Raw genomic sequence first — 18,454 nt, 5'->3', positions numbered from 1 at the left:
ACAACTTGTTCACCCATTTAAATTTTGTTGGACATTTGGATTATATAGAATCTTAACTTTCTTTCTTTCTTTCTTTCTTTCTTTCTTTCTTTCTTTCTTTCTTTCTTTCTTTCTTTCTTTCTTTCTTTCTTTCTTTCTTTCTTTCTTTCTTTATTGAATCTTAACTTTCTAAATAATGGTGCTACAAAACTTTGTGTACAAATCTGTATGGCATAAGTCTTCACTTCTTTGAGTAAATACCTTAGTATTTACTAAGGTAATTAGTAAATATTAGTATTTACTAATATATATATATATATATATATATATATATATTAACATGTATAAGGAACTATCAAACTGTTTTGTAAGGTGATTTTGCATTCTACACACCCAATAGCAATGTATAAGAATTCATGTTTCCCTAGTTCCATGTCAAGAGTCGGAATTATCAGTCTTTTAAAGTTTAGACGTTAGAGTACTCTGTAGTAGTATCCCATTATAATTGTAATTTGTACACCTTCGATAACAGCTTATTTACAGTAATTTCACATATGCTTATTAGCCATTTGTATATTTTCTCTTTTTTTAAATGTCTGTCTATACTTTTTGCTATTTTCTCCTATTGGGTTGTCTTTTGATTTTCAAACTGTAGGAATCTTTATTCAGTATACAAATTCTTATTTATATGGCAAACACTTTTCTAAGTGTATATCTTATTTGCTGATTTTCTTAATTTTGATTTTCACAGAATGAAAGCCTTTAATTTTGATAAATTCTGAATTATAATGTTTCTTTTTATGTCTCAAATTTTTTATTTTATCAAAAATTATTTTCCTGTCTTAAGACCTCATATTTCCCTTCATTTTCTTTTAGATGTGTTATAGGTTGGGTATTTACACTTAGATCTATGACCTAATTAGAATTATTTTTATAATGATTTCAGATACAGGTCATGGTGATTTTTTCCATACAAATATTCACTTATTCTGTTATTTCTCTAAAGTAGGGCTTTCCAATAGAAATATAACATTAAATGCATAGGATTTTTTTTTTATCTATAGCAGACACATTGAATAGTAAAAATAATTTTGCTATATAATTTATGTAACAATATATATTCAATAATATCATTTCAACATGTAATCAATATAAAATATTAGATTAAGAAAAAAATCAATAAAACAAACTGCAGTGTCTATATAGTCAATGTGTAAATTGTTTGTTAATTAGGAGAGATAGCAGCTAAGAGTGAAGCAAAAGGCAAAGCTACCTACGAGATGTAGTGTCTAAGCTACTAGAGAGTAACAATGGCTTTAAAAAAAGAAAATAGCATAAAGTACAGTCATAAGTTTTATGAATAGAAGCATATCAACCAGAACAGGAGAGGTATACACAGGATGAGACAACACCTAGAATTCTGAATTTTCTGCTGGGCTTACTAAGTTTTAGATACGTGTACAAATTCCACTTCACTTTCCCTAGGGATCACTGTCCTTAGGTACCTCTTGTGAACTTCTGAAAACAAATGATCAATATATTTCTCTCAGTTTTCTAGTTGTTAAAGAAGTCAGAAGTCTTGTAGCAGTTATTATTTCACAGACAGAATCAGGATAAGGAATTCAAGGTTAAGATTTTCTTTTCAGTGTTCTAAAGGTGCCATTTTAAGTCTTTTTGGCTTACATTCATTGCATCTGACAGGTCTGCCATAATTCACATCTTTATTTTGTGTACATAATGCATCATTTTTCTCTGGCTGCTCTTAAAGATTTTCCTTGTCTCTGTTTTCAACAATTTGATTATGACGTACTAGTGGTGGTATGTGTTTCCTGAAATTCATTGAGATGTATTTATTAGTTTATTAGTTTTTAATCAAATTTGACATTTTTCCTCACCAAAGAAGATACACAGATTACGGTAAGTTAGTATATGAAAAGACGCCCAACATTATACATCTTTAGGGGATTACAAATTAAAACAATAAGATATTACCACATACCTATTAGAATGGCCAAAATCCAGAACACTGGCAATAGCAAATGCTGATGAGGATGTGAAGCAACAGGAACTCTCATTCACTTCTGGCCATAACACAAAATGGTGCAGTCACTTTGGAAGACAGGTGGACAGTTTATTACAAAACTAAATATAGTTTCACCTAAAAATCCAGCAATCATACTCCTTGATATTTACCCTAATGAATCGAAAAGGCATGTCTATACAAAAACCCACACTGATATTTATAGCAGCTTTATGATAATTCCCCAAACCTAGAAACAATGGAGATGCCCTTCAGTAGGTGAGTCGATAAAATAAAGTGTGGTACATTCAGACTGTGTGATATTTTTCAGTACTAATGAGAAATAATTTATGAGCCATGAAAAAAACACGGAGGAATCTTAGACATGTATTATCAAGAAAAAAGAAGCCATTCTAAAAAGGCTACATGATTTCAGCCTTATGATATTCTGGAAAAGGCAAAATTATGGAAACAGTAAAAAGATGAATGGTTATCAGAGGAATGGATCAATACGCAGCATACAAAGGATTTTAAGGGGAGTGAAACTATTCTTGTGTCCTACTACAATGGTGGTTACATGTCATTATTGATTTGTCAAAACATATAGAATGTATAACATCAAGAGTAAACCCTAATATAACTATGACTTTGGGTGATTACGATGTAGCAGTGTGGGTTCATCATTCATAACAAATGTACCATTCTGGTGTGGGATATTACTCGTGAGGGAGTTTGTGGGGACAGGGAGTAAATAGGAACCTTCTGTTCTTTTCACTCAATTTTGCTGTGAGCATAAAACTTCTTAAATAAAGTTCATTAGTTCAATTTTTTGACATTATTTTCACTCACTTTATTTTCAAATTCTTCTTTCTTTCCACTTCTCCTTTCTATCTGAGATTCAAAAACAGGCATGATTTATCTCTTGATATTATCCCATAAATAAGTGAATCTCAGTTTATTATTTTTAGACCTTTTCTCTTTATTTCAGTGATTTGGTATGAAAAAGATGTAAAATATTTCATTAATAAGCTTTAGAAATCAATATAATTATCATGATTCTCATAATAGAGTGACTTATATACATCTATGTATAGTTGCATATTGAATAGACCTTTAAACAGAAAAAAAATTTAAATGCTTCTTACTCAGTATTGCTTATGCTGAAAAACAGAATGTTGACTGGAGTTGTCAGTTGGGAATTCTTAAAATTGAAAGGAATTTTTAACCACAGGGCTTTTGGAAAATATAAAATATCTATTGAGAATGATTTAATGAATATCATAAAAATAGCACTAAATTCTATACTATAAGTTTTATTGCATGGGACAGGCTATAAATTATATACAGTGGCATTTGATAACAATTACTAATACTTCCTTTATAAGACCTAGAGAGACACAGTTTTGCCATATGTGTCATCTCTTCACTAGTCATGTCTTGATTTTTCTTGTGTTTATCCTCTGCCCATGTTCTCTTTTATGTTTATTGCAGTTTGTTCTATAGGAAAATAAAGATGTTTCTGCCTTATGTTAAAAAAAATATTCAAAGTTATGATCACAAATGACGGTTCCCATTAACTGATCTCTAGAAAGTTGCTATTTTCTCCAATAACTTCACAATGCTTACTAATATTTCCTCTTTCCCTTGATTTTTTTTCTTAATATAATGTTTTTCTATCTCTCATTGAAATCTTGCTAACCACCATTTATCAATGTTCTTTCCAGTTGTCTATATATTCACTATGATAATCCCTGAGCTCTTTTGAGAAAATTTAATTTTGATGGTCCTAACACTTTTTCAAAAAATCAGCATTTAGGTTCTTTGCAAGCTGTAATGTATATATGAATACCGTTCTTCTTATGCAAAAGTTTTAACATTTAAACCATTGTATATAATATTTATGGAGACTGTAACAGTGTAAGGTTATTCTTCCTTCAAATATTGCCTGAGATTCTTGAAAACACATTACTGTTAATAAATTACTTCTTATCTTGATGTAACTTCAACATTTCTGTTCTCAAACGGGGAGAATATATTCCCACGTATGGAAACAGAAATTTTTGCCTGTTGAAAGATTTAATCTCATATCATGTGCGTGTGTGTGTGTGTGTGTGTGTGTGTGTTGACTAAGAAAGTATGATGTTCTGCTCAGTTCAACTAAAGTTTAGACAGGTTTCTTCCTGACTGTAGTCCCCCTTTTTAGAGCATTTACTCTTCAAAACTGCGATTATGAATTCTTTCTCTTTCTAATGTAAATTTTTCAGCCTCTTGCCAGGTTTATAATCCAAGAATATCTTTCTCAAGGCATTGAGAGTCACCAGGAAAGATAAAGCCCCCATCTTCTCCTGTCTCCTTCTTTCTGCAGGATGGTAGGAGGCTAATTTAGATAAGTGATCATTAGCTAATACCAATGGCTGTTGACCAGCCTCTCAACATCCTCCTCTACTTTTCCACTAGCTCATTCCAGTGCTTAAAAATTCTCCTGCCTTTGTACCTCAGAGAAGTTGAGTTCAAACTCTCTCATTATTGCAACAGTCTTAACTCTATTGCAATAGTTTTTTGAGTTTTTTTTATTGCAATAGTTTTAAATAAAGACTTTGTCTATTTAATTTTGTCCAGAGAAATTTTTCTTTAACAGTATACCTCTGGGGATCCCTGGATGGTGCAGCGGTTTAGCGCCTGCCTTTGGCCCAGGGCGTGATCCTGGAGACCCAGGATCGAATCCCATGTCGGGCTCCCGGTGCATGGAGCCTGCTTCTCCCTCTGCCTATGTCTCTGCCTCTCTCTCTCTCTCTCTCTCTCTCTGTGACTATCATAAATAAATAAAAAATAAATAAATAAAAACAGTATACCTGTGTATGTATGAGTGTATACAAATCTTGATATACATACTATATATATATATATATTCACACATGTATACATATGCATATACACTCCACACATACATGCTCATGCACAGATATCTACTATACATATCACAGCCACTGTAGTTCAATTTTAATTTATTTGTATCTTTGGTTTTCTATAAATCATTGCATTTATTTTTCCTGAAGAATATTAAAAATATCATACAGAAAATTTTTCAGTAACACAAAATTAACAAAGAAACTTTTTCTAACCAACCATTTGAAAACACAGTTGCCCAAAATCTGAGCATGTACAAGAAATCGAAGATTGTTGATCTCTAACCTTTTTTTTATATTTGACCATACAGAAAGTAGATTCTTCATTTAGTAACCCAGTCTCTGAAGCAATAAAGAAAAAAATTGCTTATGTATAAAACTCATGTTGATTTATTTCTGTGACCTTCAAAGCATTTCTACAGTGATCAAAATATATATTACACGGTAATCTAATACACACACATGCATGTATAAACAGATACATGTATATATAATTTTAAATTTTTTCATGGTAGAGAGCTTATTTTACTTTGAGCAATGCAAGTTAATATTTATCAATTTGATGCTTATTACTACCAACCTATAAGGCTTACCTGTATTAGGTACAAGGCACTCTGATATTGTCCTCTCAATGCTCATGACTACTAACTAAATTGATAATCTAACGAATTAAATAATGGTCCACCTATAATTTGAAAATCACCAACATGGTGGAATTTAGGACTTATTTTTGGCATGGCCATAAAATATTGGTAATAAAATACATATATAAATATATACTTTATTCCTAGACCAAACATTAAAAGGTTGCTTTTCCCAGAGATCTAGATTTATAGTGATTTCCTGGGGCTTTTGCCAGTAGAGGTGGTTCTTTAAAAGTCTTGTAGATCAAATGCAGGTATACCCTTAAATTAAATGATAAGAGCAGTGTGAATTCTAATTTGCTAAAACACTTAAAGTTGATTCTTGAAAATAAAAGGTTCATTTACAAAATGGCAGCTGATGAACTCAGAGGGAAACTATGTTGGCTTAAAAACAAAAGCCACATATGCCTGGGGAATTATTGTTTTCACTAAATTCTCTCTTCATGTGTTAATTGTAGGGTAGGAAGTGATTCATATATCTCTTATTCTTTCTCTACTTTTTCCTGCCAAATTTCCTTAAGGTAGTTACAGAAATAAAAGAGATGTTTGTAAGGAAAGATATGGAAAGTGAAAGCAGAAAGGGCTTTGAATAACATAGTATTAGATGCAAACAAAATAATGGTTGAAAAGTCTTCATAAACTTAGGGTCATAGGACCATGACAAACAGTAATGTCAATGAGACTGATAAGAGAATCTTTATTACCTCTTTTTTCTCTTTCTAATAGTGATTTGAAAAATAGGAGAAATCACACTGAGATAAAAATGGATATTTAACATAACTTTAAGTCATTTGGATTTCAGGAAAAAATTATGTTAATGTTGATAACTGGTTCATATGCTTAAGCATTATAGGTGAAGAAAATAACAACACAAATCCATTATGGGAGCAAGAAATATTTCCACTAAGAATTTTATTATTATTATTATAGAAGATAATTTTAAAAGAATGTCACCTTCTTATCTCACCAGTATATTGATGAAACCATTAGGAAATTGTTAATAGATGAATATTTTGCAATTATTTTGTCACACCATTTTCCCCTGTTAATCCAACTGTTTTCCCTCTTTAGGGATTGGAATGGAAAGAGAGGTATATTCTCTCAAGTAACTCTCTGGTTATAAATAATGTTTGCAAAGAAAATTAAATAGAACAAAAAAGGAAAGCCTGCTTGGTTTCTCAAGTAGATTGAGTTTCTGCTTACAACATAGAGGAATGTGGCAGAAAAAGCAGGAGTTGCAGTAATAGAGAGACCTGAACTCAAATTACACTGCTACCCATTAGTAGCTGCTCGATCGTAATCAAAGTAACTTGCTGTTTCTGTGCCTGCTTAATCAAATGTAAAATGAAGATGAATAATACCTTATTCAGTGGCTTCAAGTGAGTATTAAGGGAGATGCAAATTCCTGGAATATATTATATTATCAATAAATACAGTTCCTTTCTCTATAAAGAATCTATTACGTTACTACTTAATTACTTTACCGTCACACTTCCAGGATATGAAAGCCACCAGGATAGTCATCCAGAGAAGATAGGAAAGAGAGAAGGAAATCAAGTTGTAGGGTTGAAACAGAGAGAGGCCAGGAATTCAGTTTGTCTACTATTTGCCCCATCTGAGGTAATCATCTATACATTTAACCCCACTTCTTGGACAAAACTGCCCATTAGAAAGAGCCTATTGGATCAGGGAGTGTACTGGGCACTTGACTGACATGCAGTCAATTTCCAGACTGATAAACCTGGCCAAAGAAGATCTGAGCAATCTTATTTTCTTGGGCCTTTGGAACTAGGCCACTGAGACGTTAGACAGCACAGAATTTTACCAACTAGTTGAGTGGCAGTCCCAGACCAAAGAGGAGAGTTAGAGCTGGGAAGCCAGTAACTGAAGGAAGGCAGTGTGGTAAAGTGAATCTACTCTTTTTTTAAATTTTTTTTTTAATTATCATCTTAAGCCCAAACTTGAATGTGAATTTGTTAGAGAGGAGGAAGAGAAGGATGGAGAGGAAGGAGATAAACAGAAGGAGAAGAAAGAAGAAAAAAGAAAAAGAAGAGGAAGAAGAAAGAAGAGGAGGAGGAGAAAGAACAAAGAAAATTGTCCCCTATAAATAAATTAACAGTTCATGCGGGTAAAGCACTATTTTTCTCAATGTGTGATTCATAAAGGAAAGTATTCTGAACTGTGCACACAGTAAAATGTGGTGAGCATTTTAGAAAAGCCCATACTTTGTGTGGAAATTAAATATAGGCACTGGGAAAGCCCTCACTGTGACACAAAGACTGCCTGCATGGTGAACATATGGAACTTATTCTATCTTCTGTAAACTACACATGACTTTCTTTCTGCTACATCCTTCATGCAGCCAGTCAGCAAAAGAGATGTGTAGCTGTCACCCTGCCTTTCAGCATATCTCCCAGTTTTACTGTGAAAATTGACAAAAGGCAACAACATGTCAATGAGCACAATGCAACTAAAAGATCTCCAGGACCCCCGGGAAATCTGGAAAAAAATGTTTGCTAGGAAAGGACTCATGTACAATGACTGCTGATGGAACCCATCTGAAGTCCTCCCTCAGTCCCACCTCTAAAAGCCCCTGCAACTGGGAACCTCCCAGCCTCCACATCACAACTATAGCCTGGAGAATGTTCCCCGTTACAGTCACTTCATGAGAATGCCAGTTGAGATATTTTAGGCTTCTATTTGAAATATTTTGGGCACCTTATGTATAAAAATAAGCTAAATGATCTAGTTAAATAAATCTACTTAGAATTCCTAGTGAAATAATAAACACTCCTGAAAAAAAAAATCCTATTATAAACAGAATTAAGATAAATGTTTAAAAGAATATTGTTGCCGTAGAGCTAATTACCTCACAAACATTACCTTTCATGTTCTTTTTAAATAAAGAAATATAAGTAACTTGGAAATAATAATGATACTAGGTAAAACTTTGACTCCTCAAATTAACGTGAAACCAGTAATTACTAAAAGCTCTCCACTGAAGTAAACCCCACATCCCCTCCACAAATTAGTTCCCTTTTTCATTGATTCAGTAGCAGAGCCAAGAATTGCATAGATAAAATCCCTTTAGGCATTGCTAAGGTACATCATTTCAAAAGAACAGCATGTACTTATGCAACCTAAATCCATTTTTATAATAACATTCTGACCACGAAAACATTTTCGTCCACAGATATGTCAATTCAGCGTTCTTTACCAAATTTACACATGCAATAAAAGGAGAAAAACAGATATCTAACCCCGAGTTTATTAAAGACTTAGCCAAATATTAATAATAGCTAAGTAAAGCATAGAAGTAGAAGCATAACATTGAAATCAAAAACTCTCCAGTCTCAATGAACTAAACTCAATTTCTGGCCTTCGTATGGATATGTAACTTTAAACGACTTAACTAACTTCTTTATGTTTTCTTTGTCAACAGAATTAATAATCAGACCATCACGAGAATTGTATGAGATAAAATATGCAACATTCATGCGTGCTTGGAATTGTGTTGGGCTCTAGAGTAGACCCTGGACTCACATAGTTCTTAACCCGGTAAAAATGTGGCAGGTGTGAGTTGAGAGTGGCAGTGTTAAAAACACTAGTAGATTTCAAGGATGTAATACAAAAAGTGGATATCAAATATCTCACTACTATTTTATAGTGATGATGATAAAAGGATTAAATTTCAGATTAATTGAATTAAAATGTTATTAAAATTAATTTTATCTGTTTTTTTCCTTTTTAAATTAACATGGATGCTACAAACTTAAAAATTACATAGCTGTTTGTCTTTAGAATTCTGTTTGTGCCAACAGGGAACTAAAAAGTGCTTAGTAAATCATAAATAAATTAAAACATGTTATTACTATAAATTTTGACTTGTATTATATTTTTCAAAAGTCACACAAAATTAAGCTGTGTGGAAAAGGAAAAGTAAGGGTCACTTGTGCTTTCTGTCTTAAATACTTAAGACATAATCAGGCAAAAAAATAAAAGAAAATATTACCTTAAAAGTTGTCTTCAGCTTATAGGAGTTCACAGAAGAGAAAAAGCACAGTCTATTCTGAAACAACTTTCCTACCTTTCCGACAAAAACTAAAAGCAAACCACTCATTGGCCTGCACGATTTTGAAAAATAAATGTAGAGTCTAATTGAATAGGTTTAGACAAGAATTCAATCATTTTGCAGGGCAGTTTAACAAGTATAGCGCTTCTTCCCTAGGGAGGCCAGGAGAAGAGGATGCGCAGGAGTTGTGGGAGGAGGAAAAGAGTCTATGGAAAGAGAGGGTGGAAAAGGCAAGCAGCCAGTACATAAAGAAGACACAAATAGCACAAACTTCATCAGGATGAAGGTCAATGACTGTTCTTTTTTTAAGAATAGTAATGACTAAAAAAAAAAAAGAAAAAGAATAGTAATGACTGATTTCAATTTTCGGCTTCTATCTAATGTATGCCCTAAAATTTTACTCCAAATCATCATCAGAAATCTGTTTAACAGAAGATCCTTGAATTACTGTTGCTTTATCAGATGATGCGATGGGGTGGAGTGGAGGGTATATCTTGAGGATGAAAATGTTTACAAAGATGCCTGGAGATATAGGAAGCAAGGAAATATCAAAGATCATGAATTCATCAGAGGCAGGAAATCAGAGTGAAAAATGCTCAGGATAAATATAACATCTGAGAGAATATGTGGTACTTAATGGTCTACATCATACTAGGAATTAAATCTCAATCTGCTTGGTGAGATATTAAAGGAAAATTGACCTCAGGTTAGCAAAGGAGATGAAGTTTCCCTAGAACCAGCAATTAACATTTACTGAAACATTTGGACCAGGAATTACAGGAATAATATTAGCTAGCATTTGTATACTGAATACTTCGCAGTTCACGAAGCTCTTTAAAAAGGGTAGGGATTATTATTTTCTACATTTTAAAGTTAATAAAACTGAAACTTAAAAAAGGCCATTTGACCAAGCCATGATCACTGATCTATTTAGTATTGGCAATAAGCACTCTGATCTTTAGAAGGTAGATTTCATGTTCTTTCACCTCAATGTGTGTATGACTCTCTCGTATTTATGAGTCACTATTTTTCATGCTGCTGTATTTTTACTCCTCAGTATAAATCAATAGTAGTAATCTTATTAGATTGGGGTGATGATGATGAAATTATTGATAATGGTTATCAATTTCACCAACATCATCATCAAAATTATTTTTTTAAAAGCTTAATTTAAATAATCAGCAATTTTGAGGTTCTAATACCCCTGATAAAATAGGTATTGACATTCTCAATGACAGAGATACTAAGTGTAGGTGGACAACAAGGCAGCTTCTAGTACTATCATTACATTGTTGAATTTAAAGACATTGATCCAAGCAACAAATTTTTTTTTTTTTGCAAATTCTAAGTGTTAAAAAGTCTACGCGCTAGAAATACTTTTATGCGGCTAGCAGAGAGGACAAAATTATGAATCTGAAAAAGCCTCAACTTACTCACAGTCTGGTTGGGGAAAGAAATATGAAAAGTAATTAATAGGCAATTGAACAAATGCATACAAATATGAAAAAAGTATTAGGAAGACTAGAGGATCATGATCATTACTGTCAGATATGAAGAAGGATTATTCTGGGTTGTTAACCCATGCCAATATTTATCTGAGGAATAATGTCTACTTTCACAAGAGATAAGATGTGGTGACTGATATTTTTAAGTTAATTGGCAAATATTGTTCACGTATAAAGCTTCTGGCTTTTCTCTCCTCTCTTTCCTTCTTTCCCTTCCTTCCTCTCTTTCTTTCCTTCTCTTTCTCCTTGAAATCTCCTTGGAAACATCAACATATCAGACATCAAGCTAGTCAATTCTGTGTTTACATTTGACATTTTATTTCTGTGGGCTGGATTTATTATTTTATTCCTTGAATTATGTAAGTAAAGAAATCCGTATCATAAAGCTACTCATAAAAATAGGAGTAACAAGGAGTTCCCAAACTGACGATATAAATATGTTGGAGTAATTGCTGTTAGGTATATTATAGAACAGAATGAAGGGAGAAAAGAATTTGGAATCAATCAGAACTAAATTTAAATTTTGGCCCTGCTACTAGGCACACAAACTTAGTCAAATTAGTGACATTCTAGAGGCTTGGTTTCCCTCTCAATAAAAATAACAATTTTCAACATGCTTTATTGAGACCTAAATGAGACCATGTTTATAAATACCACCAGCACACACTACAGAGCATATAATATATAGCATACAATAACAATATAATATTAACATTACTCTTATTTATCACAGAACAGTTCATCCATGCTGATATTTCCCCTAAAACTGCTAAGGGTCTCAAAACAACACTAAATGTACTTAAATGCATTTAAAATATGGAAATATTCTAATACTTGGAATAAACACTCTAGAAAAGTATTTCTTTGTTCCTTCTTGACTCCATCATTTTTCTTTATTTGACAGTGAGGCATGATCCTGTTTCATTGGGTTTTTTACTCAATCAAGTACTGTGTGTATCTCTTCTCCATGTATGGATAAAAACAACCTTTCTGCAACATGTGTAATTTGTAAGAATGCAATAAATGCCTCCAAAAAACACAATCTGAACCATTACCACAAAATAAAATCATTGTAGCTAACTATGCACAGAACCCACTAAACTAAAAGCAGCCTTTGCAAAACAAACCATTCTTTTCTTAAGCAATCAGTGTAAATTGCAAAAGCAACAAACATTTTAGCCACAGATGAAGGAGCCACAGACAGTCAGCAGAAGCCTCATGTGAAATTTGCCACATACTACAGAACTAGAAGAAACCATTTGGTGGTGGTAAGAGCTGACTGCACCAAGATATTCTAAGAGGTACTTAGAACTCTCAAATGCATGAATACCCTTCAGCGCCAACTTCTTACTGGCACAAGAAGTGCTTTCCCATAGGGTAGGGGCATGAAATCATCTTTATTTAATTTTAAAATATAATATCAAGAAGTTGTGAATTTTAAGAAAATAAGAGAAGGTATATTATAAAATAAATGTAAAAGATATTGCCAAGAAATACAATTAGGTATTTAAGATATATTTGAAAATATGTTTTCCAGACTCTGATGTGACAATAAACGCAGGGGACTCTAAACAATGACATTATCAATCTTTTACAATAGTCCTAGCGGATGAATACAAATTCTCAGGAAATAATATAAAAAATTAAGAAATCCAATGAAAACATCTAAAGAAATGTGGATAAAAAAGCAATGAAAAATTGATATTTAGATTTAAAGCAATCATATTTTCTTTTAAAGAAAGCAAAATATTTCAAGACAGAAATCCATGAGAATGTTCAAATTAGTGTAATTTAGTAATACACTATATTCGTGTAGTGTTAACATTTTGAAAAATAGCATGAGATTAAATTCTGAATCCAATCCTCATTTTTTCAATCCTTACTATATATGGAATTTTATTTTAATGTGAAACACATGGCCTGGTTTTCTTTGGTACTCATATATTGTCTTCACAAAATTGAGAATTTCTCTTACATTCATCTAGTTACTGTTCATTTCCCACCCTGGCTTCTTGAGGAAGTTAGTCATATCAAACTAAATATCTTTCTTGAAAGAGACAGACTGCGAGATTTACCTGAGTGTTACCTGAAATTCAGGAATGACAAAGTAAGGAATGAAAAATACTACTAATGAGCACATTGACAGTGAGATGAATAAATCCCCCATTCAGTATATTTTACTCTCTGTTGGAAACAGAAGTTAAATGAGCAAGTACTACAGTTCAAGTTAAGAGAAACACAGCAACACACACATGCACGCACATGCACACTTTCATTATATTACACTGACCTTAAAGATGTCAAAATTATTAGTATTAAAATGTTTTGTTTTTCCTCAGATGTGTCTCTTTCAATGTATTCTCAACTGTGGTTACTATAGTTCTTGGGGAAATGTTTTCCATGGATTGTATCTCTAGGGTAATGAAATACAATCTAATGCTATCTTCATAACATTAAAGAGCATAGCACATTTTACATTTATTGTTGATGTATCATTATATTTTATTAAATATTAAGTTGCTTAATAAAAGAATTTAAGTTTCAAGATTTCTGTCCTTTCCTAATGATCATACCTAGTGGAATTTTCAGAAAGTCTAGAAGTGTGTCTATTTAAAAATAACCCTTACCTGAACTGACCAATATATGCTAGGCATTAAGTAATGAGAGTTCTAAGAAATGTTTAACTTTTAGGCAGCAGTATTTTTATAAGCTTCCATTGTATTTTGTGTTAGTAAATTTATTTAGTGTTAGAGACAACTGGAGGTTTTTCTTGGGCATGTGTATATTGCATGATGGATACGGATAAGTGGGTAAAGACAGAAAAGCAATTCTCAACTCTAAACTGATAAGCCAGAAGAATTCCAGGCTAGCTTCCTATATACCCATGTCTCATGTACCCATTATGATAACTTCTTATAACTGACTCTGCAAAATGCAAAACTTACTGTACAGGAGAGAAGTATTTATTATCATGAGCACACACACAATTTATTACCAAAACCCCTGAAATACAGAAAAGGCCTTTGTCATACAATGAATCTTCAACTTTCTCACTTTCTGAGTTTTATATAAAGATAAAGGGGAAAAAAGGAAAACTTGTTAGATGGGCCCAGGTTTCACAGCCCTCTGGAAGGTGCTTGTTGAGTAAAAAATAAAATGACCAGAAAGGAGCAGAGATTCCCTGAATATTTTATTATACCTAAGTACACATGACCAACTTCATCCCACTTTTTTCTAAAAATTTTCAACACAAACAGAATAACAAGGTGCGACAAGGAACAGTAAACATGTTAACATTTTACTACAAGCAGCACCTTCATAACCTGTATATTACCCTGGCACAGCTATCAATTAAAATAGCTGAAGGGGGAGGAAGGAGAACAACAAGGAAAGAGGATGAAGGGGAGAGAATTGAAAAGCAGCAGCAGCAGCAGCTGTGGAAGTCAACATGTCCCAAACTCCAAGAACTAGGAAGTCTGACAAGTACATACCAAGAGTGAAACACTGTAATTTTCATAGCATACTTGACAAATTGAAGACAAAAGCACACAAATCACAAACACCCTTTCCAGAAAGAGCACAATCTTACCTGCAGAAGGCAGTCTACTTGGGTTTGATGGAGTCACTTAAATTTTAAATTTTTCATTTAAAAAATTCCCAGTATGTAAAAATGTCATTTAAAAATAGTCATTGTTGGATCTAAGACTTTATGGTAACTGTTGTTTTCTTTTGCATGATTTAATAGATTTTCTTTGGTGTGTTGTGTGCTTATCAATATGCTATTATTTATCTGAGCTGTTCCTTGTAGAGAACTTAAAGATATTTTCAATCCCTACAATGTGCAATGAACCATTCTAAAATAGATGCATCAAGATAAAACAAATTCTGGTCGATGTTATGTGAATGATCTTGCTTTGAAATCTATCATGTATGTGTACTTGATATTTCTGTCTCTGTCTTTTGTCTTTCTTTCTTTCCCATCAGACTATGCTATAAGTCAGGAATGTAAGTGTTAGGGACAAATTTCAGGAGTAACTCAACAATTAGATCAGAGATGTTAGTTTGTAAGGGATTGTTCAATCCCTTCATTTTTAAATGGTGATGTTCCCCAAAAGGAATCCTACACCAGTTATAAAGACAAGAATGTGGAAGAGAACCACTGCAATATATACCAAAAATAAATCTTAAATATGCATCTAATATAAAGCAATAGGAAAAAAAACAAAAATACAATAAATTGGACAAAAGAAATAGATATTTAGAGAAATTACACAAAATAATAATAAATGTGTGAAAATAGGTTCACTTTTGCTAAGGATCAAAACTCGAAGACTAGAAACTAAAGCCAAAATATTACTTTACTTGATTTAGGTCAGCAAAATTAGAATGATGGTGATCACACACATTATATTAACAGACATAAATGAGTACAATATTTTGGAAGGGAAATTAGTATGACTAGTTGACACAACAATTTTAATTCAGAAATTTGTATCTTTGGAGTAAATCCCCAACAGTGCAATTGCTGGGTCATAGGGCAGGTCTATTTTTAACTCTTTGAGGAACCTCCACACAGTTTTCCAGAGTGGCTGCACCAGTTCACATTCCCACCATCATGTAGGAATACTCCCATGGTAAAAAAAAAAAAAAAAAGAGAGAGAAAGAGAGAGATTTTCAAAGATGTATTGCTACTGCAATATTGTTTATAAGAGGAAAAACATTAGGAGTAATCTAAATGTCCATCAGCAGAGGACTGATTACATAAATTATGGCACAACCACATAATTCAGGATTAGAAAAATAAAGTTCATACTCTCTTTCTTATAAATATGGGCATAAAAATAACTTGTTAAGTGAAAATAATGTGCAAAATATTTTGTAGGTCACAAGCCAATTTTTAAATAAAATACCAAATGCACACATTAAAAATGTATACATGTACAAATAAAGAGCTATATGATCATAAAAAATATTTAAATGATGGAAACCAAGTTCTTATTGGTGTCATTTCTGGAATATATATATGTATATATATTTTTTATAGAATTACATATATTTATAATTATGTATACATGTGTGTTCATAAATCATTAACTATTGCATTTTTAATTCAATGGACAGTATAAAGAAACATTTGATTAAGAATCTTGTATACACAGCATTTTTTATTTTGATGTTCTGGAGAATAAAAAAAGAATAAAGGATGAAAGAGTACCTTTCAAACATGGTCTTTGTCTCAGTTTTTACTTTATAAAGACATGAATAAAGAAAGTAACTCAATAAAAACTCAAAACAAAACAAAAACTCATTGAAAGAAGAAAATTGCTTCAAGACTTCTAGTTACTTGTGGCCAGATATGGATTTATGCAAGTGAGAAAAGATAATAAAGTGACAAGAATGACAAGAACATGAAATGATGTTACATGGGAAAAAAGACATAGAAGAATAGAAAAAAGACAAGTTTTTAAAAATGTGAAATTAAGACATTTATTGTTGCTATGCTATGTGTTTCTTTTAAAATCACATTTACAGAATTTATAAACTCTCTCTAATTGATGTGTCCTGTTGAAGAAATGGAGACTCTTTGGAGAAAACATTTGAACAACAACAACAACAAAGTGCTAAAAGTGGATTAAGAATTAAGTCAAGTAAAACAAAGAGAAGGAATTAGGGGAAAGATGGGAAAAGGGTACAAAGAAGCATAATTATGTAAGGAAAGAAAACACTGGAAATTTCTGATTAGAAATGCAAAATGATCCAGTTAAAATTTCCCTTTTAGACTGTTTATAATATTGGCGAATATTTCACATTGACACATTGACACATAAGCAAATGTATACATATTGGAAATGGGTCCACCAGTAGATTAAAATTAGGTTCATTAAGCTTTTAAAATTTATGATTTACTTTTGCTTCTCTTTTGGCATGTTTAAAAATAATTTATGGTTTTTAAATTAATTTCTGATAATCTGACATGGCTTTACCTTGCTTGAAATGCTCCCTCACAGGCAGCCCGGGTGGCTCAAGGGTTTATCGCCACTTTCAGCCCAGGGCCTGATCCTAGGGACCTTGGATGAGTCCCATGTTGGGCTCCCTGCATGCAGCCTGCTTCTCCTTCTGCCTGTGTCTCTGTCCCTCTCTCTCTCTCCCTGTGTGTCTCACTCTGTGTCTCATGAATAAATAAATAAATAAATAAATAAATAAATAAATAAATAAATAAATAAATAATCTTAAAAAAAAAAAAAAGAAATGCTCCCTCGGAAGAACAGTGACAAGGACAGATCTTTCTGGATCATAAACACTTAGAAAGCAGGAGACAAGGTAGAATGGGGAGACAGAGAGAATACTATTTAACATGTTGTTATAGGGCTGTTTAGATTTGAACCTATTGTCTATAAAGGTATATATCATTTCTGTCAATCTGCAAATTAAATCATCCAAACCAACTATAAAATTACATATTTTTCAAAATACAATTTTATGATTTGCATAATTTAGAATTGCAGCTTGGGAAAATTAAGAACAGGGTGGTCACTCAGGAAAACCAAATTATCATGAAGGGATTACTGAAGTATTTCAATCTGTTTATGGAACTATATCATTTAAAAATAGACAGTGGTTAAGGTTTTTGATCATTAAGTATGAAAGAATAATGAAAGGGAGTATTTAATAGAATTAGTAACACTTGTAGCCTATCAGGCTGCTCTCCTCAAGAAATGCAATTTAGCAAAATGAGTGTGGTTGGAAACTCAGGCCAGAATAACAACTACTTTCTTCAGATCCACCCAAGACTTATACAGTGGCCATTCCAATTAGCATAATAGTCCAATGTTCCTTGGGAAGTGAGGTCTTTTGTTTGGGATACTTCCTAATTAAAGAAGCCTGTTTGAAGTGGGATCTAATTTTAACTTTGTAATGCCAAAATATGACTTGAAGAGTCTGTTTTTATTTCAAGAAATATTGGCATCGCATTTTCGAGTTGAGATAGTTGTCATCAAATGTCCACAAAACTCATATTTAAGACAAGAAAATGGCATTGTAGGGTATAAAGTAAGTGGCTTAAAAATCCAGTTCTCTGATCAGGTTTTTATTGAGTTGATCAGTTGTTCTGTTAGCACTCTTCCCCTTTATAAATGAAGTGCTTTTTTCTAATAGGAATTCACAAAGTCGTTGTAAAAATACATGAAAATCAGGAAAGATGAATCAAGAATTTACTGCCAGGAAACTGTTATTACACAACTTAAAATATATCTGTGAACTTCAAGTGCAAGAGTTGTTTTTGTTGGCTTTTGTTGTTTTTGTTGTTTAAAATTTACTGGTATTAAGAC

The 18,454-nt window shown here is 32.4% G+C and overlaps 1 long non-coding RNA gene across 3 annotated transcripts in view; it reads right to left on the bottom strand.

Annotated features, from left to right (window-relative positions):
• Positions 1–18,454, bottom strand: part of LOC144300463 (uncharacterized) — a 445,593-nt gene that overhangs the window by 32,702 nt on the left and 394,437 nt on the right. For all 3 annotated transcript variants that reach the window (XR_013367111.1, XR_013367112.1, XR_013367113.1), the window contains one exon: positions 1,979–2,088. This is a non-coding gene — a long non-coding RNA (uncharacterized LOC144300463). The remainder of the gene's footprint in view (positions 1–1,978; positions 2,089–18,454) is intronic.

This window comes from Canis aureus, chromosome 28 (assembly GCF_053574225.1).
Source record: "Canis aureus isolate CA01 chromosome 28, VMU_Caureus_v.1.0, whole genome shotgun sequence".
NCBI classification, from domain to species: Eukaryota; Metazoa; Chordata; class Mammalia; order Carnivora; family Canidae; genus Canis; species Canis aureus.
Note: the sequence above shows the minus strand (reverse complement) of the source record. Positions and strands in the feature narration are given on the sequence as shown.